The sequence below is a fragment of the Zingiber officinale genome, chromosome 5A, assembly GCF_018446385.1.
Source record: "Zingiber officinale cultivar Zhangliang chromosome 5A, Zo_v1.1, whole genome shotgun sequence".
NCBI classification, from domain to species: Eukaryota; Viridiplantae; Streptophyta; class Magnoliopsida; order Zingiberales; family Zingiberaceae; genus Zingiber; species Zingiber officinale.
In genome coordinates, this window is record NC_055994.1 from 124,877,550 (window position 1) to 124,902,352 (window position 24,803).

Here is a 24,803-nt window from a genome sequence, read left to right on the forward strand (position 1 = left end):
GTTTTCCTTATCGAAGTGAAATTTTTCATTTTGACATCTTAACTTTGTGTTTTTAAAAACTCCCCATTTCGAGGAGCATTTTAAAAAGGTAAACTTCCGATGGCAAAATGAAAGTATCCCATAGCACACATGTAATAAATCAATTCATAATTCTGGGCCATGCATTGTCAGTTACAACGGCCAATTTAATACCGAAATCCGAAGAAAATTTGAACGTCCATGAAAAAATTATGGCGTCGCCCGGACTCGAACCGGAGACCTTCAGTGTGTTAGACTGACGTGATAACCGACTACACCACGACACCAGATGATTAAAGCATCGTAGAAATATTTAAAATGAAATATTTAATCATGCATTTAATATATATATAACAATATCTATTTATTTAAAGAATTATTTCCTTTTAAAATATTTATATTTTCTATTGCCTTTTGAATTGCATCAAGTATCTAAGATATTTAAATAATATTTTCGTATAAAATATTTTATATGAAACAAATAAAATCTTACATTATTATTTAATTAATGGTTAAGGATGATAGAAACAAAATATCAACACGAATAATTTTTAAAGTTCTATTAAGAAGAAATTAGCTCAGAACCTAATAACAATAATCAAATCTTAATATCACATCGCCTAACCACTTTGCAAGGCACCACTGAGAATAGTCTTTCTCTAGCTTCCAAAAGCATCAATTTGGATGATTCTCTTTGGTCCTTTTCTAGTTTCTCACTGAGAGCTTCTTTCAAAGTGTATCAGATGTCACCCCTGGCTATGATCTAGTGACAGTGTGCCAAATGTTCGTAAATACTTATCCTTCGATTTCTTGCTATGGTATACTGTAGATATTTTTCTCTAGGATGAAAAATTAGAGAAGTCAACTGTTGGGCTAGAAACCACTTGTATTTTTTAATAAATTTCGATGATCAGTGAAAATTTTCTATAAATAGAAAGAGTTAAATATTTGGATTAATATCTAAGAAAAAAAACTGAATATGATGCCAAGTGCCACCATTGCCGCACAGAACAGAACACAAGCGATCGTCACCAAAAACACAAAAATGGCAAGCATAAATCTCACACGATTGCAGATAAGATTCACAAGATAATGATTCAACTACAGAATGTAGCAACAATACCTCCATTAGATTCTATAACATTAAGTCAACTATATGTTTCACGTCAACTCTTGGATTTCTCCAATTGCATCTGAACCTTTCAAGATCCTCAGCCTCCTCCTACAAGAACTAGTAAACATTCTGCGTTAGAAGAAGGTGAGTGAGGGGCGTTGGAATTTCGTTGTATTTTAATTTTTTTATAAAAAAAATTGTATAAGAATAGAACTCTTCCTAGCAACCCGCATGTTCGATAAAAATGTGTTCGATTAATCAAGCAAGTTCTTGAATGATCGAAGCACACCTTGATCAAAATACAAGATCGCTGGCCTCTTATGTTGGTATTCAAAATCTATACGCAAAATCGATACAGAGAAAAATGAAACTAGATACGTAGCGGAATTAAAGAACTAGTTGTACCTTTTTTTTGTACCTAAAGACCTCTTGATCTTCTGTCGTATTTGTTAGTTGCTACTCGGAAAACATAGAGGTTCCACTGTACAAAAATTTTGTACAAAGGTCTGAACCTTTTCCTAGCTACCATGTGTTCTTTTAAATTAAATTTTGGATCGCCTGCGGAACTTAACACGTTTGATCCAAAACTTAATCTATTCGTTCTTTTAGGTTTTGACTTGGGTCTCCTGCGAAACTTAACACGTTCGACCCAAATCACCTTAAGTTATTAATTCCATTAAATATTAATTTCCATAATTGGTTCCCAGTACTGACGTGGCGAGGCACACGACCTTCTTGGATATGGGAGCAACCACCACCGACTAGACAAAACCTTTTATGGAAAGCTAATATTTAATTTCCTAAAATAACTTTAGGTTAACCGAAATGAACAATCAAATCACAAGGAAAAATAAAACAAAAGAACACAACATCTAAAAACATATTCGAAATACTAGAATCGTAAGCCTCTTGTATTTGGTATTATTTCCATAAATAACTAGTATGATGCGGAAAGGAAAAATTACTAGTTATACCTTCTAGAAAGACCTCTTGATCTTCTACCGTATTCCTCTTCTAACCTCGGACGTTGTGTGGGCAACGATCTTCCGAGATGAGAAACCACCAACCACCTTCTTCTCCTCCTAGCTAGGTTCGGCCACAACAAGGAAGCTTTACCAAGGATGAAGAACAAATCACCAACCAAGCTCCAAGGGATGCAAGCTTTCTCTCCTTCTTCTTCTTCTTCTCCAAGTAGTATCCGACCACCACAAGAGCTCCAAGGGAGATGAAGAATTTGGCCACCACAAAGAGGAAGAAAGAAAAAGAGAATGGCCGGCCACAACACCAAGAAAAAGAGGGAGAGAACAATAGAAGTTGTCACCCATGAAGGCACCCCTACCCCTTCTTTTATATTCCTTGGCTTTGGCAAATAAGGAAATTTATTTATAATAAAATTTCCTTAACTTTCTTTGACAATAATTAATTAAGAAAAATTTAATAAAATTTCTTAATCAACTAATCATGGCCGGCCACCTCAAATAGAAAAATTAGGAGAGTTTCAATCAACAATTAAAACTTCCTTATTTGTCTTTGGAAATTTTAAAAAATAAAATTTCCCTTTATAATCCCTTATAAAAAGAAATTTCTATAATTTTAATTTTTCAACATGTGAATAATTTTTAAAAAGAAAAAATTAAATATCTTTCCAATCTACAAATAAGGAAAGAGATCTAATCTCTTTCTTTAATCTTTTGTAGATCCTTTTAAGAGAGATATTTTAATTTTAATTCTCTTTAATAAATTATATCTTCCACATAATAAAAAAATAAAATTAAAATTCTTTTTAATTTAATTATGGCCGGCCCCTCTAGCTTGGGTTCAAGCTAGGGCCGGCCACCCTAAACCATGCTTAGGCCGGCCCTAGCTTGATTCCAAGCTAGCTTGGCCGGCCCCCTTTAGGTGGGTATAGAAGGTGGGTATAGGTGGGTATAGTACTCTATAAATAAGAGGCTACGATAGGGACCGAGAGGAGGAATTGGTTTTGATCTCCCGATAAAATTAAGCATCCCGTGTTCGCCTCGAACACACAACTTAATTTTATCAATAATAATTCATTCCACTAGAGAACTATTATTGAACTACCGCACTAATCCCAAATTACATTTTTGGGCTCCTTCTTATTATGAGTGTGTTAGTCTCCCTGTGTTTAAGATATCGAATGTCCACTAATTAAGTGAGTTACTGACAACTCATTTAATTAATATCTTAGTCCAAGAGTAGTACCACTCAACCTTATCGTCATGTCGGACTAAGTCCACCTGCAGGGTTTAACATGACAATTCTTATGAGCTCCTCTTGGGGACATTATCAACCTAGTATCTCTAGGACACAGTTTCCTTCTATAATCAACAACACACACTATAAGTGATATCATTTCCCAACTTATCGGGTTTATTGATTCATCGAACTAAATCTCACTCATTGATAAATTAAAGAAATAAATATCAAATATATGTGCTTGTTATTATATTAGGATTAAGAGCACACACTTCCATAATAACCGAGGTCTTTGTTCCTTTATAAAGTCAGTATAAAAGAAACGACCTCAAATGGTCCTACTCAATACACTCTGAGTGTACTAGTGTAATTATATAGTCAAGATAAACTAATACCTAATTACACTACGACCTTCTAATGGTTTGTTCCTTTCCATTTTGGTCGTGAGCTACTGTTTATAATTTATAAGGTACTGATAACAACATCTTCTGCATGTGACACCACATACTATGTTATCTACAATATAAATTAATTGAACAACTATAAACAAATGTAGATAATTTGACCAAATGTGATTCTTTATTCCAAATAAATGTTTACAAAAACTTAGGCTTTCAGTATACACTCCAACAATCTCCCACTTATACTAATGACTAAGCTGCCATATCTTCTACCATACATCTGATTCCCATTCCCTCCACATGCCGATCGAAAGCTTTCGCTGGAAGGGCCTTAGTGAAAGGATCTGTCAGGTTATCCGCTGATGCAATCTTGGCGATGACAACTTCTCCTCGCTTCACGATATCTCGTATCAGGTGGTACTTGCGCTCTATATGTTTACTTGCCTTATGAGCTCGTGGTTCCTTCGAGTTTGCAACTGCACCGCTATTATCACAATAAATTGTGATGATTTTGGGCAAACCAGGAATCACATCTAAGTCCATTAGAAAGTTCCTGAGTCATACTGCTTCTTTAGCTGCCTCAAAGGCTGCTACATACTCAGCTTCCTTGGTTGAGTCCGAAACGCATTTCTGCTTAACACTCCTCCATGAAATGGCTCCACCTCCTAAAGTAAACACATAGCCTGATGTAGACTTACTGTTGTCCCTATCTGATTGGAAATCTGAATCTGTGTAACCCATAGGGAGCAAATCGTCTGCTTGGTAAACTAGCATATAATCTCTAGTCCTTCTCAGGTACTTTAATATACGTTTTACCGCAGTCCAATGTCCTTGTCCAGGGTTACTCTGATATCTGCTGACCATGCCCACAGCAAAACAAATATCATGTCTCGTACATAGCATTGCATACATAAGGCTTCCTACAGCCGAGGCATAAGGAACTGCTTTCATGTTTTCTATCTCCTTTGATGTCTTAGGAGACATCTCTTTAGATAGAGCTATTCCATGCCTAAAAGGTAAGAAGCCTTTCTTGGAATCCTGCATGCTAAAACGAGCAATGATTGTATCTATATATAAAGCTTGGGACAGACACAACATTCTTTTCTTGCGATCCCTTATTACTTTGATCCCAAGAATGTGTGCACACTCTCCTAAGTCCTTCATATCAAATTGTTTGGACAACCATACTCTTACGTCTGATAATACCTTGACATTGTTGCCAATTAACAAAATATCATCTACGTATAGTACAAGAAATACCACCACGTTTTCGTTACACTTCTTATATACACAAGACCCATCCGGACTTTGAATAAATCCATATGACTGAATTACTTCATTAAACCGGATGTTCCAAGATCTTGAAGCTTGCTTCAGTCCATAAATGGACCGATTGAGCTTGCATACTAGATGCTCTTTGCCTTTTTCAATGAACCCTTCTGGTTGCTTCATATGAATGTTCTCTTCAAGACTTCCATTAAGGAAAGCTGTCTTGACATCCATTTGCCAAATCTCATAATCCATATGAGCAGCAATGGATAAAAGTATCCGGATAGACTTAAGCATGGCTACCGGTGAAAAGGTTTCCTCATAATCGATTCCCTCTTTCTGAGTGTACCCTTTCGCAACAAGCCTAGCTTTGAATGTTTCTACCTTCCTGTCTGTCCCTCTTTTCCTTTTGTAGATCCACTTGCATCCAACGACTTTTACACCATCAGGTGGTTCTACAAGCTCCCAGACCTTATTAGAGTACATAGATGTTGATACAGTCTAACCTGGCTGTTGTTTTGATGTTGACACTGATTTAAGTTTGTATTAGATATTAATTAAATCCGGACTAGGTCAGAGAGGGCTCGGTAGCTCGTTCTCTGGACCGGACGAAGTCGGAGAGGGCTCGGTAGCTCATTCTCCGGACTAGGTCAGAGAGGGCTCGGTAGCTTGTTCTCCGGACTAGGTCAGAGAGGGCTCGATAGCTCGTTCTCTGGACCGGACGAAGTCGGAGAGGGCTCGGTAGCTCGTTCTCTGGACTAGGTCAGAGAGGGCTCGGTAGCTCGTTCTCTGGACCAGGAAGATGTTAGGGTTTAGGGCTGGGAAGCTCTAAAACCCAACAGAGGCATTGGATCGGTCAACAGACCGATCCAGTGATACTCTGATTGTCTGGATCGGTCTGTCGACCGATCCAGTGATACCTTAGGTATCTGATCAGTCGGTGGACCGATCAGTAACCACACAGAAGATTTCTGTGGGTTATCTGATCGGTCTGGTGACCGATCAGTAACAAGCGACGAAGACTCAGAACCATAGGGGGGTCGGTCTGTGGACCGATCCACCTATAGGTTGATCGGTCCACAGACCGATCAGAATCATGCCAGACCGATCAGGATATGTTCTGATCGGTCCGGAAGGCTATGGATCGGTCTGATGACCGATCCACAACGATGTCGTTTGTCTTCTGCTGTTTCTCTGCGATTTCTGATTCACTGATCAAATCATCTGCTATGAGATCTTTAAGTTACAGGTTGCAGGTGTCGTGCCAATGGTTAATTTCAAATTAAACTCCATCAGAAGAATGAGACCAAGTGATCTTTCTTCTGTGTTTCGCTGCAAATGGTGCATTTGAAGCATCAACGTTCACTGGCTGCGATCAGTGGCAACAGCTTGACTCTTGCTCATTGGTTCGAGCTCAGAGACACCAGAGAAGACCATGGATGGTATTGGTGTGAGTTCAGAGAACCAGATGAGGAGCAAGAGTGATTGACGACGCCTGAGTTGGTTGTAGTGATTCGATACAGGTGACAGCGATTCGGGACAGTGGAAAAGCAGAGGGATAAGAAGAAGGAAGAAGAGAGGTTTTGACAAAACAAAAAGGTTCTGGAAAAACTCTCTGTCGACCGAAGCAAGTGTGCTGTGTTGTTGAGCTCTTGGCTGAGGAATCCTTCTGTCTTTGCATTTTGCTTCGTGGCTGTAAGTTTATTTGTTCAATCCTTTAGCCACTGAACTCTGTAAGTCATTGTGCCTTATTTTCAAATCTATTCTGTGATTTTTGTGGAGAGGTTACTCCACCGAGAAGGATAAATACTTAGCCGAAATTTGTCCGGGGTGTGATCTACCGAACGATCAAGGGATCGTCCACTTTACGGACACGCCGAGGAGTAGGAGCAAGTTATCCCCGAACCTCGTACATACTTGTGTAAGCTGTGGGTTGTGTTTCTTTCCTTGCATCAGTTTTCTTTTTGTTTATTTCCGCTGTGCTAACAAATTTTTGTGAGGAATTGATTGAGTTTTTAGTGGAGGCTATTCACACCCCCCCTCTCTAGCCATCCGAAGGTCCTAACAAGTGGTATCAGAGCAAGGTGCTCTTCATCCGGATTAACACCCTAAAGAGCAAGAAGATGGCTATGAAAGAAGGTTTTAGCACCAATCGTCCACCCTACTTCGACGGAGCGGACTTCCAATATTGGAAGAGCCGTATGGAGTATTATCTCAAGACCGACATTTCCATGTGGTTCTCGGTCAAGGAAGGTTTCACACCTCCGAACGATGAAGAAGGTAAGGAACTAGAGTCGTCAAGGTGGTCCGCCGAGCAAACTCGTAAAGGACAAGCCGATGCCAAGGCGGTGGTCACCCTACAATGTGGGATAGCCAAAGATCAACTTGTCAAGGTAGGTCCATTTGTGAGTGCAAAGGATTTGTGGAACAAGCTCATCGAGCTCCAAGAAGGAACTCGAGACTCTCGGATCGCCAAGAGAGACTTGTTCCTAAACCAACTACAAAACTCACCATGAAGGAGAGTGAAACGGTAAGTGAACTACACGGAAGGTTCAAAGAGATCATCAATGGTCTTCACTCCGTAGATGAACGCGTAGAAAATTGCGATCTTGTAAGGTACGCTCTCAAAGCCTTTCCGAGGAATGCCTTGTGGTCATCTATGGTAGATGCCTACAAGGTCTCCAAGGACCTTTCAATTGTTAAGTTAGATGAATTCTTTTGTGAAATGGAACTTCATGAACTTGCTAACAAGGGTCAAAAAGAGAAAGGTATTGCTTTAGTTGCAGGAGAAAAGAGCAAGGATGGAAGAAGGAAGAAAGAAAAGAAGAAGGAGAAAGAAATTCCTACATCCTCATCCTCCTCCGAGTCCGATGATGAAGGTGGATCATCATCAAGCGAGATGGCCAATTTCGTGAGAAGAATCATGAGAAGGATCCGGAGATACAAAGGGAAAGGTAAGTCTATTGATCAAAATGTTGATAAGACTAATGTTACATGTTATGAGTGTAGCAAGAAAGGACACTATCGGAGCGAATGTCCAAAACTCAAGAAGAAGGAAGAAAGGGCCAAGAAGAAGAAGACTCTCAAAGCCACGTGGGATGAATCCTCCTCAAGCTCATCGAAGGAAGAGAAGGAGAAAAGCACTCGTCAATTAGCACTCATGGCAAGGGAGGAATCGGACTCCGGAAGTGATACATCAGCCGCGGCTTCATCATCTTCGAATGATGAAGAGGTAACTTCTCCTCATTTAGAAAAATGCTACAGGACTATTGCTCATTTATCTACTTTGCTTAAGAAATCAAAAACTGAAATTAAATCATTAAAAGATGAAGTAGAACACTTGAAGACTCTTAGGGAAGATGAGGTTGATGACCTACATCAAGAGCTTCTTGAGGATGAAAACAAAGCCCTAAAGAGTGAAGTTGAGAAACTCAAGAAAATGCTTGAGAAATTCTCAACTAGCTCTAAGACCTTAGATATGATTCTAAATGCCCAAAGGGCGGTCTACAACAAGGCTGGGTTAGGATATCAACCTAAGGAGTCTAGTTTCATTTCCTTAGTGTCTAGAACCCAATTTCATAGATCACATGCTTCTAGGGTTCATGAAACTAGGAAGGGTATGACCAAGGCATGGGTTCCTAGGTCTTTCATTGTAGATGCATTAGGTCCCAAGATTTGGGTACCTAAAACATCTATCTTTCGTGTCTTGTAGGCATTTGTCAAGGGGGAGCATCTATCAACTTGGTTTGTTGATAGTGGATGCTCCAAGCACATGACCGGGGACAAGTCACTCTTTACTACCCTTCAAAACAAAAATAGAGGTAATGTGTCCTTTGGTAATAATGGTAGTCTTAAGGTTATAGGAGTTGGAGATATTCAAATATCCGAATGTCTCCAAATCAAAAATGTCCTTCTAGTCAAGGGGATGACTTTTAATCTCCTAAGTGTCAGCCAATTGTGTGATACGGGTTACACAATTGAGTTTTATTCAAGTCAATGTCTGGTCAAACACATTGACACACTTGACACGGTACTAGTAGGCACAAGGGTAGATAACATTTACCAAGTATCTTTTAAAAGTGCTACTAATGCATCTGCTAAGTGTTTCATGTCAAAAGAAGAAGAATCATGGCTGTGGCATAGAAGGTTGGCCCACGTAAACATGAAGAATATTCGAAAGCTGGCCAACAAAGGATTAGTGCGAGACTTACCAAGCATCAAGTATCAAAAGACAAAATTATGTGATGTATGTCAAAAGGGTAAGCAAACAAAAGCGTTTCATAAAGGTAAAAGCGCTGTAAGTACATCTACTGTTTTAGATTTATTGCATATGGATTTGTTTGATTGCAGTAATGTTATTTCATTGAATGGGAGTAGATACTGTTTAGTGATCATTGATGATTTTACTAGATATACATGGACTTTCTTTTTGAAAAATAAGGATCAAACCATAGATGTTTTTGTTTCTTTTTTGTAGAAGAACTGAAAATGAAAAATCAACAACAATTAAAACAATCAGAAGTGATCATGGTGGAGAATTTCAAAACCATAGATTTTTAGAATTTTGTCAAGAAAAAGGATATAGGCATTAGTTCTCTACTCCAAGGACCCCACAACAAAATGGGGTTGTGGAGAGAAAGAACCAAGTCTTGCAAGAGGCTGCACGAAGCATGCTCAATGAGTACTCACTACCGAGCTACTTATGGGCTGAAGCGGTAAATACCGCTTGCTATGTGCAAAACCGAGTCTTGATACATAGGTTTTTAGGAAAGACTCCCCATGAACTCTGGTTTGGGAAACCCCCTACAATTAAACATCTTAGGGTGTTTAGTTGTAAGGTGTTTATCTTGAACACCAAGGATCATCTTGGAAAGTTCACGGCTAAGGCTGACGAAGGGATACTAGTCGGGTACTCTCTCACCAGCAAAGCCTATCGAGTCTACAACAATAGGACTAAATTGATTGAAGAGTCCTCGGATGTAGCATTTGAAGAAATCCCTAAATCAAATGATCAATCAAGGGATGTAGGAGAAATTCAATTTGAACTTAGAAATCTAAGTTTAAATGATCAAAACATAGAAAGAGTCGAAGTTGACTCCGATGACGATGAGCAAAGGCAAGAGAGGGCTCAGTCTGATCCTTTACCTGATACTGAGCCCTTGCCTGTGTCTAGTGAGATCACTCATGAGGCACCACTAACACCAAGGCAATCTAGGATAGCCTCTAGTCATCCCCAAGACCAGATTGTGGGAGACATTCAACAAGGGGTTAGGACTAGATCATTCTTCAGAAATAAGTCTAATGAGGTCGCCTTGATCTCAGAAATTGAACCAAAACTAGTTGATGAGGCATTGCACGATCCTGATTGGATCATAGCTATGCAAGATGAGTTAGGTCAATTTGAAAGGAGCCAAGTGTGGGACTTAGTTCCTAGACCTAAGAAGACCACCATTATTGGAACCAAATGAGTCTTCAAAAATAAGTTAAACCAAAAGGGAGAAGTCGTAAGAAACAAGGCAAGACTTGTAGCCAAGGGCTATAGTCAAGTCGAAGGCCTCGATTATGATGAGACTTATGCTCCCATGGCTCGATTAGAGTCCATTCGTTTAATGCTAGCTTTTGCTGCACATAGAGGCTTCAAGCTCTATCAAATGGACGTTAAATCGACCTTCTTAAATGGCTTCATTAAAGAAGAGGTCTATGTTGAACAACCACCGGAGTTTGTGAATACCGAAGCTCCAAACCACGTGTACAAGCTCAAGAAAGCTCTTTATGGGCTTAAACAAGCACCTCGAGCATGGTACGAAAGGTTGTCAACTTACTTACTAGAAAAGAGTTTTGTAAGAGGTCAAATAGACCGAACACTATTTCTGCGTAGAGATGGTGAAAACATATTTGTAGCCCAGGTGTATGTTGATGACATAATTTGTGACTCAAATAACAAGGGCTATTTGAATGAATTTATCACTCACATGGAAAGTGAGTTTGAGATGAGTCTGGTGGGAGAATTGACATTCTTCCTTGGACTCGAAATTAAACAAACTCGAGATGACATTTATGTCCATCAAACAAAATACACCCAAGAGATGCTCAAGAAATTCAAAATGAGTGACTCTAAGGAAGTATCCACTCCAATGGCGACAAACACTCGCCTTGACAATGATGAGAATGGAAAACCAGTTGATCTAACGTAATATAGAAGCATGATTGGTAGTCTTCTATATCTCACGGCTAGTCGACCTGACATACTTTTTGCTGTGGGCATGTGCGCTAGATATCAAGTCCGTGCCAAGGAATCTCATTTAATTGCAGTTAAGAGAATTCTGAGATACCTTAAGGGCACAATTCGAGTAGGTCTATGGTACCCTCGTACGGAGTCTTTTGACTTGATAGGCTATACCGACTCCGATTATGCTGGGTGCAAATTGGATCGGAAAAGCACTAGTGGGGGTTGCCAATTTCTAGGTTCATCATTGGTTAGTTGGTCAAGTCGGAAGCAACATTGCGTTGCTCTCTCCACAACCGAGGCTGAATACATTGCCATGGGAGAGAGTGTGTCACAATTGTTGTGGATGATCCACACTCTAGAAGATTATGGACTTTCGTATAAGGGAGTGCAAGTGTTGTGTGATAACATCAGCACGATAAACCTAACAAAAAATCCAGTCCATCATTCAAGGACCAAACATATTGAAGTGCGTCATCACTTCATTAGAGATCACGTAGCTAGGGGAGACATTGCACTCACATATGTTGAGTCAAAGTCAAACCTAGCCGATATTTTCATCAAACCTCTTCCGGAAAATGAATTTAGTCATTTGAGGAGAGAATTGGGGATGTGTTTGGCTCAATAAGCCATTAGGACCCCATTATGATCAATAAGGACAATTAAAACAACAAGAGAAATTGGGAAATTAATTTGGGCAACTTGGGGACATCTCACACAAACTATAGGATTAACAAATGATTTTTGTTTGCTAAAAATGGGGTGAGATGCTAGGATCAGTCGAATTATTCAAAATATATCTTGCATCCCTTGAATAATTAGGTTGAAGAGACATAAATTGAGTATGGGAAAGACCATTACATAATTCATGTGTATTTGGTTCCTAGATCTTACTCATATATTCTAACCAAGGAAACTTGGTTGGACCTTTATCTAGAAATAATGTAATTTTGGTTGATGGACTGTTTGATACATTTGAACGATACTTTTCATGATTTTGATTGAAACTAGGACAAGTCCTTGAAAGAATGATAGCAAGTTGGTTATATTTTGACAAACTTGAAACTGAACATAACAAGGTCGAAAATTTCAGTTTTCAGGCCTTAAGTTGCCTGTTTTCTAAATGTCTGAAATTTTCGGGCTATAAACAATTTCAGACCATAATTTTTAGGAAATAGTTATGCTTGTAGATCCTCCAGGTTCTAGGTACTGAACTTGGAAGTTTTCCTGGAGACACTTCTACGAATTATCGAACATCTCTACGAATTTCAGTTACTGAAATTACTGAAAAATTTAAGTATCAGACACTGATCGGTCTACGAACCGATCTCTCCACCCTTCTGTGTGTAATCTGATCGGTCCGGGGACCGATCAGGTTAGCCTGGCACGCAGAGCCCGCTACTGATCATTTTCTGATCGGTCTACAGACCGATCATGTAGTTCCCTGATCGGTCCAAGGACCGATCAGCGACTGCTGATCATCTCCTGATTGGTCTACAGACCGATCAGGGTGTTCCTGGATCGGTCCAGGGGCCGATCAGGAGGTTCCTGATAACTCCTGATCGGACAGCCGTCCGATCATTTCATCATCTGTACACCCATCTCGCTTAAAGCTTCCCGATCCTTTCTTTTCTTCTTTCACGCGGAAGCCCTAGCCGACTCTTTTCTACACCTCACCTCTTCTCTTCTCGCCGGAACCCTAGCCAAAGCTCTAGCCAAAAGATACTTCAATGGCACCAAGGTAACTCCATACTTCTCTAGAACTTGGCATTTCGGTTTCATTTCTCACCATATTTGTGCTTGTCGTTTCGGGTGTTGGTGGCTCCGGTGCTCACTTACTTACCCCATTGTATCACATTATTAACCCTTAGGAAGAAACTAGTGGGTGAAGGAACCTCTAAGTCTAAGTCACATGAGAAGTCGAAGTCTAAGGTTCCCTCCAGACCTCAACCATCTGTCTCCGGGAGATTCCCAAATCACCATTTTGAACAAGCCTTTAAACAACGGACCTTCAAATTGCTCCCTTGTAGGTCTGTGGATCGTAAATTCATGGACGAATTTTATCCAACTGTGTCAGAAATCATTGCCTACTACAAACTTGATTCACTTGTTTATTTAGAACGAGATATCAACTATGACTTAGTATCTGAGTTTTATAACAATCTTTATCAAACTAATGATGTAAGTTATAAAACAAAAGTTGCTAAGCAGACTCTTGATGTCAGTTTCTCAGCCTTCTTTGACTATCTAGGTTGTCGGAGGTGTTCCGGAAATGTCTTTTCGATATATCCTGACTTACCAGACCCCTTACCTTCACCTTTTGATGTTACACCTGACTCTATTTATGAGTATTTCTTCAGACATCCGAGACCGGGTGGACTAGATGAGTTGGATGTTAATTTTCCTACTTTTGCAGCCTTGAGATTATTTGCCCAAGATTACATCCTCTTTAAGATTGTCACAAACTGCCTTCTACCAATCACATTTAAACCATTGTCTGAGATCCGACCGTATCATTGCCTGATGCTTTATGGATTGCGTCAGCGTCTCAACTTTGACATCATGTCTAGCATCTACTCTTCGATCATCTCCTATAGTGAGTCAAACAGCTTCACTGTTTATATGCCTTATGGGCATATAATTACAGATTGGCTCGAGACCCTTCAGATTGATGTCTCCAAGGGTAGAATAGTCAAGATGATCAGGCAGGATTGCAGACTTGGGAAACAGGCATTTTCCAAGTCTGGCATCATAGGACAAAATGGAGATGTTCGGTGGAAGGATGGGAAAGCACTAGGTGAGCTACCACGGGCACCTCCACGACAGGTTGCGGCTGCTCCTGTTGCTGCTCCTCCTGCTGTTGCTACTGACGATGGAGAGGCAGACCTTGATCTGCGCTGGCAGATCGCCGAGCTGGAGAGTCGCTTTGATCGGCACGATGAGCTGCTGGTTGCTGAGCTCCACGGGCTGCGCGTCTGGATTGACCAGCGCTACGATGAGTTACGCAGACAGCAGTTGGCGACACATCAGGCGATTATGGGATGGATGGCCAGATACCCACCTCCGCAGGATTTCCCGGGCTATCCATCCTCGAGCAGCGGCATGCCACCTCAGGGACCCACTCCTCCCATTGATGATGCTGATGCTCCTCATGATGAGGAGGCTGATTGATACACATTGTTCTATGATGTCATTTTGACTATCTATGTTTTGGATGTTGTTTGTTGGATATTTATGTCTGACCTGGATACTTGCTGATTTCATCTATTTATGCTGTTAATTTCCTTGTTTTTCTTTATGTTTCACTTCCTATTGGCTATTAATTTGCTGTTCATATGCCATGTCTTGTATGTCTCTTATCTCTTTATTACTGTCTTATAATACACTTAGAGGGCATTTTAGGTGGATTAAGAAAAAGACAGTATGGGTTGAGGGGGATTCCTTTAACGTTCTCTTACCTAATTCGCACCTTTTCGGTGTTTGACAAAGGGGGAGAAGATAACTAAGTTTAGAGATAAATGAAAGTTTGACTTTAGGGGGAGGATCTTGATTCCCCTAAAATTGAGATATGAACATTTCTGATCTAAACTTAAATCGTGTTGTCAAACAACAAAAAGGGGGAGATTGTTGATACAGTCTGACCTGGCTGTTGTTTTGATGTTGACACTGATTTAAGTTTGTATTAGATATTAATTAAATCCAGACTAGGTCAAAGAGGGCTCGATAGCTCGTTCTCTGGACCAGACGAAGTCGGAGAGGGCTCGGTAGCTCGTTCTCTGGACTAGGTCAGAGAGGGCTCGGTAGCTCGTTCTCTGGACCGGACGAAGTCGGAGAGGGCTCGGTAGCTCGTTCTCTGGACCGGACGGAGTCGGAGAGGGCTCGGTAGCTCGTTCTCCGGACTAGGTCAGAGAGGGCTTGGTAGCTCGTTCTCTGGACTGGACGAAGTCGGAGAGGGCTCGGTAGCTCGTTCTCCGAACTAGGTCAGAGAGGGCTCGGTAGCTCGTTCTCTGGACCAGGAAGACGTTAGGGTTTAGGGCTGGGAAGCTCTAAAACCCAACAGAGGCATTGGATCGGTCAACAGACCGATCCAGTGATACTCTGGTTGTCTGGATCGGTCTGTCGACCGATCCAGTGATACCTTAGGTATCTGATCGGTCGGTGGACCGATCAGTAACCACACAGAAGATTTCTGTGGGTTATCTGATCGGTCTGGGACCGATCAGTAACAAGCGACGAAGACTCAGAACCATAGGGGGATCGGTCTGTGGACCGATCCACCTATAGGCTGATCGGTCCACAGACCGATCAGAATCATGCCAGACCAATCGGGATATGTCCTGATCGGTTCGGAAGGCTATGGATCGGTCTGATGACCGATCCACAACGATGTCGTTTGTCTTTTGCTATTTCTCTGCGATTTCTGATTCACTGATCAAATCATCTACTGTGAGATCTTTAAGTTACAGGTTGCAGGTGTCGTGCCAATGGTTAATTTCAAATTAAACTCCATCAGAAGAATAAGACCAAGTGATCTTTCTGCTGTGTTTTGCTGCAAATGGTGCATTTGAAGCATCAACGTTCACTGGCTGCGATCAGTGGCAACAGCTTGACTCTTGCTCATTGGTTCGAGCTCAGAGACACCAGAGAAGACCATGGATGGTATTGGTGTGAGTTCAGAGAACCAGATGAGGAGCAAGAGTGATTGGCGACGCCTGAGTTGGTTGCAGTGATTCGATACAGGTGACAGCGATTCGGGACAGTGGGAAAGCAGAGGGATAAGAAGAAGGAAGAAGAGAGGTTTTGACAAAACAAAAAGGTTCTGGAAAAACTCTCTGTCGACCGAAGCAAGTGTGCTGTGTTGTTGAGCTCTTGGCTGAGGAATCCTTCTGTCTTTACATTTTGCTTCGTGGCTGTAAGTTCATTTGTTCAATCCTTTAGCCACTGAACTCTGTAAGTCATTGTGCCTTATTTTCAAATCTATTCTGTGATTTTTGTGGAGAGGTTACTCCACCGAGAAGGATAAATACTTAGCCGGAATTTGTCCGGGGTGTGATCTACCGAACGATCAAGGGATCGTCCACCTTACGGACACGCCGAGGAGTAGGGGCAAGTTATCCCCGAACCTCATACATACTTGTGTAAGCTGTGGGTTGTGTTTCTTTCCTTGCATCAGTTTTCTTTTTGTTTATTTCCGCTGTGCTAACAAATTTTTGTGAGGAATTGATTGAGTTTTTAGTGGAGGCTATTCACACCCCCCCTCTCTAGCCATCCGAAGGTCCTAACAATAGACTCTATTTCAGAATTCATCGTCTTTTGCCAAGATGCTGCATCTATATCTTGGAGTGCTTCGTCATATGTCCGGGGATCAGGTTCATGTTTACCCGGGATCAAGTCCGAAGACTCTCCCAAAAACATGAATCTCTCAGGCTGTCTTACAACCCTCCCACTACGACGAGGCACTGTCTGTGGTTGTGTATCATGTGTGACACGTGTTGCAGTTTCTTGTGGTACTTCATCTTGTACTGTTGGTACTAAAGTAGACATTCCATTTCCTTTAGCTACTTACATCATAAAGTTAGCACATAAGCATAATATCAAACAGACATAAATAATTTGAAATTCTCAGGATTGTCTATCCTATTTTTAAATTTTCAATAAAACCCTAGGTCGGACCAATATCTACTGTTCTTTTCGTGGGAACGTATCATCACCTACTTCTCTTAGGACGGTTTACCTAACTTACCAACATCGAAAAGTAAAGGACAAAGAAGAGCGTTATTGTTAGAGCAATGTTTTAGCGTCATAATCGTATTTTTAAAGCATGGAGCACTTAAAAGAAGAGTAGCAAATGATGTATTGAGGCTCCTGGTCAAAAGATGTATTTATATTGCATTTAGGGTGCTTCAAAAGATCCGGTATCTCAAATTAACCTTACCTGATCCAATACGGCCGCTCATTACCCATTTGTGGTAAGAGTTTGATTCAGGGCACACTGGATTGTTCCAAGGCGCATTGGATTGTTCAGAAAGCTTGGAACCTTTTGGGACACTCTGAATTGTTCTAGGGCGCCTGGAACATTCTAGTGCCCAAAAACTCCTCCAGGCATCTAGAACTTCGTCCATGTCATTTCCTTCGGCTGCTTACATCACTAAGTTAGCACACAAGCATAATATCAAATAGACATAAATAATTTGAAAGTCTCAAGATTGTTTGGTCTTGATTTTTGAATTTCCAGTGAAATCTTAGGTCAAATCGATACCTATTGTTCCCATTAAGAGAACGCATCATCCTCTACTTAGTTTAGGAGGGTTTACCTAACTTACCAAACATCTGATTCTCCAAACTTATTTAGACTTTATGATCGACATCTGATCCTCTAACTCTTAGGGCTTCTTCTTGATGTCTGGTCCTTTAGACTCATTAAGTTGCTAGACGTTCGATCTTCCAGACTCGTCTAGTCTTCTTGTCTAGTGTACTTGATATGTCAAGTCTTCCTGCCTAGTCTCACCGACCAAGACTTTATTGCTTAGCCTTAACTTGGACTTCCACTTGCCTATCCACAAGCAGGGCTTTCCCTTTGCCAAGCATCCACTAAAACTTTTGTCTTGCCTAATATCTAATTAACTTGACCTATTAGGACTTTCTGGTTGAGCTACCTGTACACTTAGTTAAGCTCATTAGATCACAACACCACTTAACTTTAAACTCTTTGTCACTATTAAAACTTAGGTTTAATTATCTAGTGCTCCCTGCACCAATAATAGTTTCAACATAAGAACTCAGAATAAGTTCATGCCTTCACTACACTAATGATTTAAACATCGGTACCATCCTCAGTATTCTTGGGAGAGTTCTCGATCAAGAACCGAGCTAGAGTGAGTATAGTCAATTAGAAGAGCATCTTTTATTGTCACCTCTTTAAGTTCTACCCAATGAAGTTCTTTGGCCTTTTTCCATGGTTGATTGGAATATTTTCAATCGTGGCGACGGGGGCAGTCATGTGTTGAACCTATTGCCCCTCAATACTCTTCGTGGTTTTCTCAACAAAAATAAATTTATTTTAAGATTGTTAGACAATATTACCGGAGATAGAGGGGAAATATTTTAAATTTATAAAACTAAATTTAGAATTATTTGTTGAGTGATCTAAACTGATAATTTCATACTACCAAGTTGGGAAGGATTTGCTGCTTGGAATGACTTGAGTTTTTTGGAAGATGGCTACCTCGAATCACCGAGTTTGAGTTCCAGCCTAGTATGAGTATCGAGCTCCGAGTCGACCAAATAATCCGAGTGATAAGTCAAGAGAATTGTCGCTCGAGTAGATGCCGAGTGCAATCAAATCAAGATGAGTTTTTCTGAGTGGATTTGACGCAGTGTCCTTATAATAGATTCACCCTATCTCTGACACTACTTAGAGGTTATCGTGGGTCATCTGTTTCCCAGGATCTAATAGTAATTTGTTTCCCACCACTAAACATTGGTGATCACTGAAAGGTGGAAGAATTTCTATTGTTCTGTGTCTTCTTTCTCTGGTCATGACCTCCTCTTTATAAAGGAGCTCAACCATAGGTGATAGTAAATGGACAAATAAAGGATATTCAATATCATAGAAGTCAATTTGGTTCAGTGCAATCCAAACTCTGGATTTGCATCTCCCCTGTGCACCCACATTTAAGAGAGAGAGTCTCTCCCTATACATTTGTTCATATCATACGTTCATGTGCAACAATATAAACAAACCAATTAGTTATAACACTCTCAATGTGGGACTAAAATCCCATGGAGTCAATCCCTTCCATCCACCTCTTGTCCATTCAAATTTCCAACAACTTATCCCATGGCACATCATCAACGAGCATCCAGTCCCCATCCTCGTTATCGTAGATAAGAACCTGTTCAAACCCAAATTTCTGAAATGTTTAGAGAATGTCCAATACTTTTGAGCAATGCAAAAACTCCAAAAAAAAAAAATTTGTGACAATTGGCATCAAAACACATTTAGCTTACTAATCATACAACAAGTAAACATCTTCTGAAAAACCAATGAGAGTTCTTGACAGTTGGAGTGTGTGATGAGATCAACTTTTTTGAGATAAGGAGCTCCATCCATGCTGTGATGGAATTGTTTTCTAATCAAGAATTATAATCCTCATGAACTCAACAAGAACAAAAATATTTACAAGATCTAGTACCATTGTAATTTATAGCAAAAGGGAGATGACATAAACATAAAAAAATAATGGAATTGTCATTGTTTTTCATGTCATCCTCTTGATCTAGTGATCTTCCAGAGAAGCAATATACGCAGATCTTCTATTGGGAATTGGACGATGACAACATACTCTCCTCACCAATGGCAAAGCCTCTTGCAGCAAGTGTTTACAACAATACAATAAGAATATGAAATACAAAAGCAAATACATGAAAGAAACTACTTTACGAGCATCTTAATTTGGATATTTTCTTATTGATTGGAATTGTCTCTTGATGGTCTAGAAATATAGCAGCATGTCATACTCAAATATCCAAAAATCGACAACGAGAATCCTGCTTGAAATCCTCTTTATAAGATTGTTGTTTGAGCTGATTTCCACCTACCAATCGATTGTCATCAAATTCGACTGTTTAAACTAAAAGAACAATTATTTTTTTACCTTAACAATCGATTGTTAGGAGTCACCAATCGATTACCAATGAGTAGTCGAATCAGCTAGTTGATTTAGAAGCATTCTGTTCGCTGTTATAATGTGATCAATCGATTGGTATTATAGCAAAAACATTACAGTAGAAACCCTAAACCCTAACACTATAGTAAACCTCAGAAATATCGTAGCAACCCTAATTACTATACTAAATCCTATTTTTGAGGTTTGTGGCTTATAGCAAATCCTAGTTATTGTAGCAACCTTAGTAAGCATAAATCCTAGTTACTGTAGCAAACCCTAAAAACATCTCAAACCCCATTTTCGGGGTTTAGAGTCCATCAATTATCGATATGCTATCAATCGACTAATATTGCTATTTTAGTTTTACCAAAGTTGTATCCTCATCTTTCCTAGTATTTGGTTGACCTCAATCCGCAAGGACTTCTTTTGCTCAACATCTTGGTCAACCTTAACCTGTTGAGGCTGTCTGTTACCTAGCATCCAGTCAACCTTAATCAACTAAGATTTCACCTTTCCCATCAAACATCTGGTCCTTTATGACCCGTTAGGACTTTCATCCATATGCCAAGTGTCCTATCATTTATGATCCACTTGGACTTTCCCTATCTTCGATCATCAAGTGTTCAGTCAACCGTGACCCACTCGAACCTCTTGTCTTATCTCAACTTCCCGTTAGACTTTAGACCATCAAGTGTCTAATCGATTGTGACCCCTTGGACTTTTCACTTCTTATTAAGTATTCGGTCAACCTTGACTCGTACTTGACTAATTAATATATTGATCAAACATTTAAACCCAACTCGAGCTTGGTCAACCTTGATCAAAGGTTGATTGCGCCTAATAAGCTTAGATAGTAACAATACTAATGTCATGAATGACATAAAGTAAGATGTGGATATGTAACATGGAAATTACAAGCTAATGTGATATGTATATGTCAATTTCAATTGGTCCTCCTTATGATTGTAAATGAATCGAGCTTGTTCGAGAGTTTTTCGAGCCTACTCGAAAAATAATTTGATTAGTATTCAAAATTATCAAATTCAATCTGAACTTGAATATGTTTGATAATTTTTTTGAATTAAATTTAAACCCATAATATTTTGTTCGATTGTTCACGAGCCTTCTGTGAGCAAACTCGAACGGAACTTTGATTATGTTGCATAATTTTAATTTAAATATACTAAAATTAAGATTCAAATAACTCGAACTGAATTCGAATTTAAATTATTTCAAACTATATCCAGTTTGGTTCTGTTCGAATCAAGGTTCAAATAATTCGAATAGAACTCGTGTTCAAATTTTATTTTAAACCGAACTCAAGTTAAAATTATTTATATTTTCGATCTTCAAATCGAATTCAAATATCATATATCTTTTTTTAAGCTCTAACTCAAAAATTAATTTTTTTTCATACTAACTATTAAGTAAGTTCACATCCCTATTTCTCTTGATGAAACAAAAGGATGATGATCATATTTATAAATATTTTATGTTAAACTATAGCATGATGTATACCTTATGAATCAAATCTTAAATTAATTAAGCTTTAGGTGGCAAAAATTTACCTTTTATTAATTTCTAGTTGCCAACTTAAATGAAACAACGGTTAGGTAAATATATGTTAGGAAGTGTTTGTTTTACTGATATGCAATTATTTTTATTTTTTTATTTATTTATAATTAGTAGGTAGATAGGCTAGTTTAATGCATGAGTTTAAAAGTAAATAAACATAAGGATCGGAATCAACCGTTTGATCTTTAAAATTTGACGAATATTGTTGTTCAAGTTTAAAGTATCTTCCTTCTCGATTTGATGTCTTGTCGTTTAACGATTAATATGAGACGAGAGGGGAGGGGCAATCAAGCAAGAAGGAGAAAGGAGAAAGACAGGAAATAGCCACGATCGATATCATCTTCAAACTTAGATATCTTATTAATTATTATTATTATTATTATTATTATATAAATGTTGATTAACTAACTTGTCTAAAATTAAATCCTTAAACTAAGCAATATAAATGTACTGACTAGTTCCTCTACTTTGCAATAATAGCAATTTTATTCTTCATGAATTTCTATAGAATAAGTAATCCTAAACGTGAAAAAAAAAGAGATTATGATAATTCTGATAAATTTCATGATTCAAATAAACAATTATCAAATTATACGATAATAACATTCTCTCATTCATTTAAAAAAATAATTTCTATCGCTAAGTTATAAACGAAGAGTAGGTCATATACACTTTTAAATTATAATAGATTTGTCAAATTATTCCATATTATAATAATTTTGATTAAAATATTTTATATTATAATAATTTTAATCAAAACTACTATAATATTATTAAAGTAATTAATAGAACAACGAATGGAATGACGTAGCTCTTCTTTTCGTCAACGCTTCGATCTAATATTACACAATAAATAAATAAATAAATTTATATATATATTTTATTCGAGTGGAAGAGATAATACTTTCTCCGGATTTGGAGCATAATACATTTGTTCATATTTCCCCAAAACAAGATTTATTTACGTTAAATCTCGATGAATCCCATGCAATACAATAATGTTTTCCATATTGAAAAGAAAATTTTCATTTTGACACCTCAATTTAGTATTATTTTAAAAACATCCCCATTACGAGGAGTATTTTAAAAAGGTAAACTTCCGATGGAATAATGAAAATATTCCATATCACACTTGCTAAATCAATTCAAAATGCTGGGCCGCGCATTTTCAGTTACGAAGGCCCATTTAATGTCGAAATCTAAAGAAAATTTTTTAGGCCAATTGAAAAAAAAATGGCGTCGCCCGGACTCGAACCGGAGACCTTCAGTGTGTTAGACTGACGTGATAACCAACTACACCACGACACCAGATGATAAAAGTGTTTACAATAAAATATTTAAACATGTATTTAATATATATATATATATAACAATATCTATTTAATGCCGAAATCTAACCAAAAAAAATTTGGCGTCGCCCGGACTCGAACCGAAGACCTTCAGTGTGTTAGACTGACGTGATAACCAACTACACCACGACACCAATTGGTCAAAGTATTGTAGAAATATTTGAAATTAAATATTTTAATGATGCAGTTATATGTTTTTAAAATTAATATTTATTCATTTCAAATGGTTATTCCCTTAAAAAAAAATACTTACGTATAGGTAGTGGTTGATTTCTTAATTTTTCTATTTTTATTTTTTTGAGAAAAGAAAAAATATTGTTTGGTTGGTAATTTTCACATTTATTTTTAGCAAAGGAGATATCATTATGTGGAAAACAAAAAATATTTAAAAATTATTTTATAAGAAACAAATAAAACACGCTTTTTAAAAAAAAATGAAAATAGAAACAATAAAATCAGGCTCCTTTATTTTTTCCTAATGGCTTTTGAATTGCATCCAGTATTATGGCATAAATAATTTTCTGTAATATATATATTTTAAAATTGCTAATTTTTAACCGATAGATACACTTTATTTCTCAAAAACAAACCAATAATATTTTTCTCTTTTTAATACATATTTATTAAAAGCTTGAGAGAACTCCCTCAATTTCAAATTGTTTCTTCATACTCGTACCTTGAATCTCCACCTTCCTACCAAGAAGACATTGATGATTTGTCGGAGCACCGTACAAAGGATCAACACTAGCCCGAGCTACAAGTTAGCCTTTAGCGAGTCGATCAAACACGAATAGAGGAGAATTTTATCGTATAAGTTGAAGATGTTGATCTCGAGTAGAAGATGAGACGAACAAAAGAAAAGACAATGAGGAGAATTAATAGAAAGAGGAAGAGAATGCAACCAAGGAATGCTCTATAGAGAAGAGAAAGGAGGAGAAGCTCAAGGTTAGACACCATAATTATCTTAACATACCGTCTAGACTAATAAGCTATATATACTCCGATCGAAAATTTTAAAAAACTACCAACATGATTATAATTTAACTAACTTGAAAAAAAACAATACTATTTTTCAAATTTGATATTGCATTTTTTTAAAAGAAATAGAAGGTGAAATAAAACTTTCTAATTAAATAGATGTGTTTCATGCTTTGTTCTTCCTTAGTAAGATGGGCTTTGCTTAAAGAGAGGGGAGAATGGCTTGGTGAACAGGAGACGAGAAGACCAAGAAAGAAGCAATACCATACTTGTACAATTTTAGGACAGACTTAATGAAAATGTGAAACTTTTTCTTAATTAATATGGATATTTATTAGATACTTAAATAATTATTCACACCATTTTAAAGGAATTTCTCAGAATTTTACTATACAACCGGACTTTCTCATTGATATATTTATTTTCTATTAATACTCACATCTATCTTAACATTTTTTTACAACTCACATATAATAGAGAGAAGTATTGATTTTTATTTTTTATAATTGAAATAATAAAAACATTATATAGATATAGTATATTGAGATTATAATTTTTTTTATTTTACTAAAAAGTATTTCGGGAAAAAAAATTTGATAAAGATCCGCATAAGCGGGTAGCCTTAACCGTATGTGTTAACAGGAAAGCCCGAAGGCCGTTCCCGTCCCTGTCAGGGGAGATGCCAACCGTCTCTCCTTTCTACGAACACGCCTACTTGCTTGCCTACTAAAATTATAAGGAGAATTCATTTTAACAAGTCTTCGATGTGGGACTAAAAATTAAAAATTACGACGAGTTCCTCTTTCTCAGATTTGAAATCATGAGCGTCACCTCCGGTTGCTGTCTCTACTCCGCTCTCCTACGCCCTGCTCACCTCCGGCCCTCACCGTTGACTCTTTCGCAGCGGCTGACCTCGCCTCACTCCCTCCCCTCGGCAGCTTCCTCGCACTCAACCATATCCGGCGGAGGTCAAAGATAGCTGCAATG

General features: G+C 38.4%; 4 non-coding genes across 4 annotated transcripts; all 4 read right to left on the bottom strand.

The window, feature by feature from the left end:
• Positions 1 to 231: 231 nt before the first annotated feature.
• TRNAV-AAC lies at positions 232 to 305 on the bottom strand. The gene has a single exon. It is a non-coding gene; the product is annotated as a tRNA-Val (tRNA).
• Positions 306 to 22,723: 22,418 nt separating this feature from the next.
• Positions 22,724 to 22,797, bottom strand: TRNAV-AAC. The gene has a single exon. It is a non-coding gene; the product is annotated as a tRNA-Val (tRNA).
• Positions 22,798 to 22,898: 101 nt separating this feature from the next.
• TRNAV-AAC lies at positions 22,899 to 22,972 on the bottom strand. The gene has a single exon. It is a non-coding gene; the product is annotated as a tRNA-Val (tRNA).
• Positions 22,973 to 24,401: 1,429 nt separating this feature from the next.
• LOC121983650 lies at positions 24,402 to 24,525 on the bottom strand. Its single transcript, XR_006112671.1, has one exon. It is a non-coding gene; the product is annotated as a U6atac minor spliceosomal RNA (small nuclear RNA).
• Between the last annotated feature and the right edge of the window lie 278 nt (positions 24,526 to 24,803).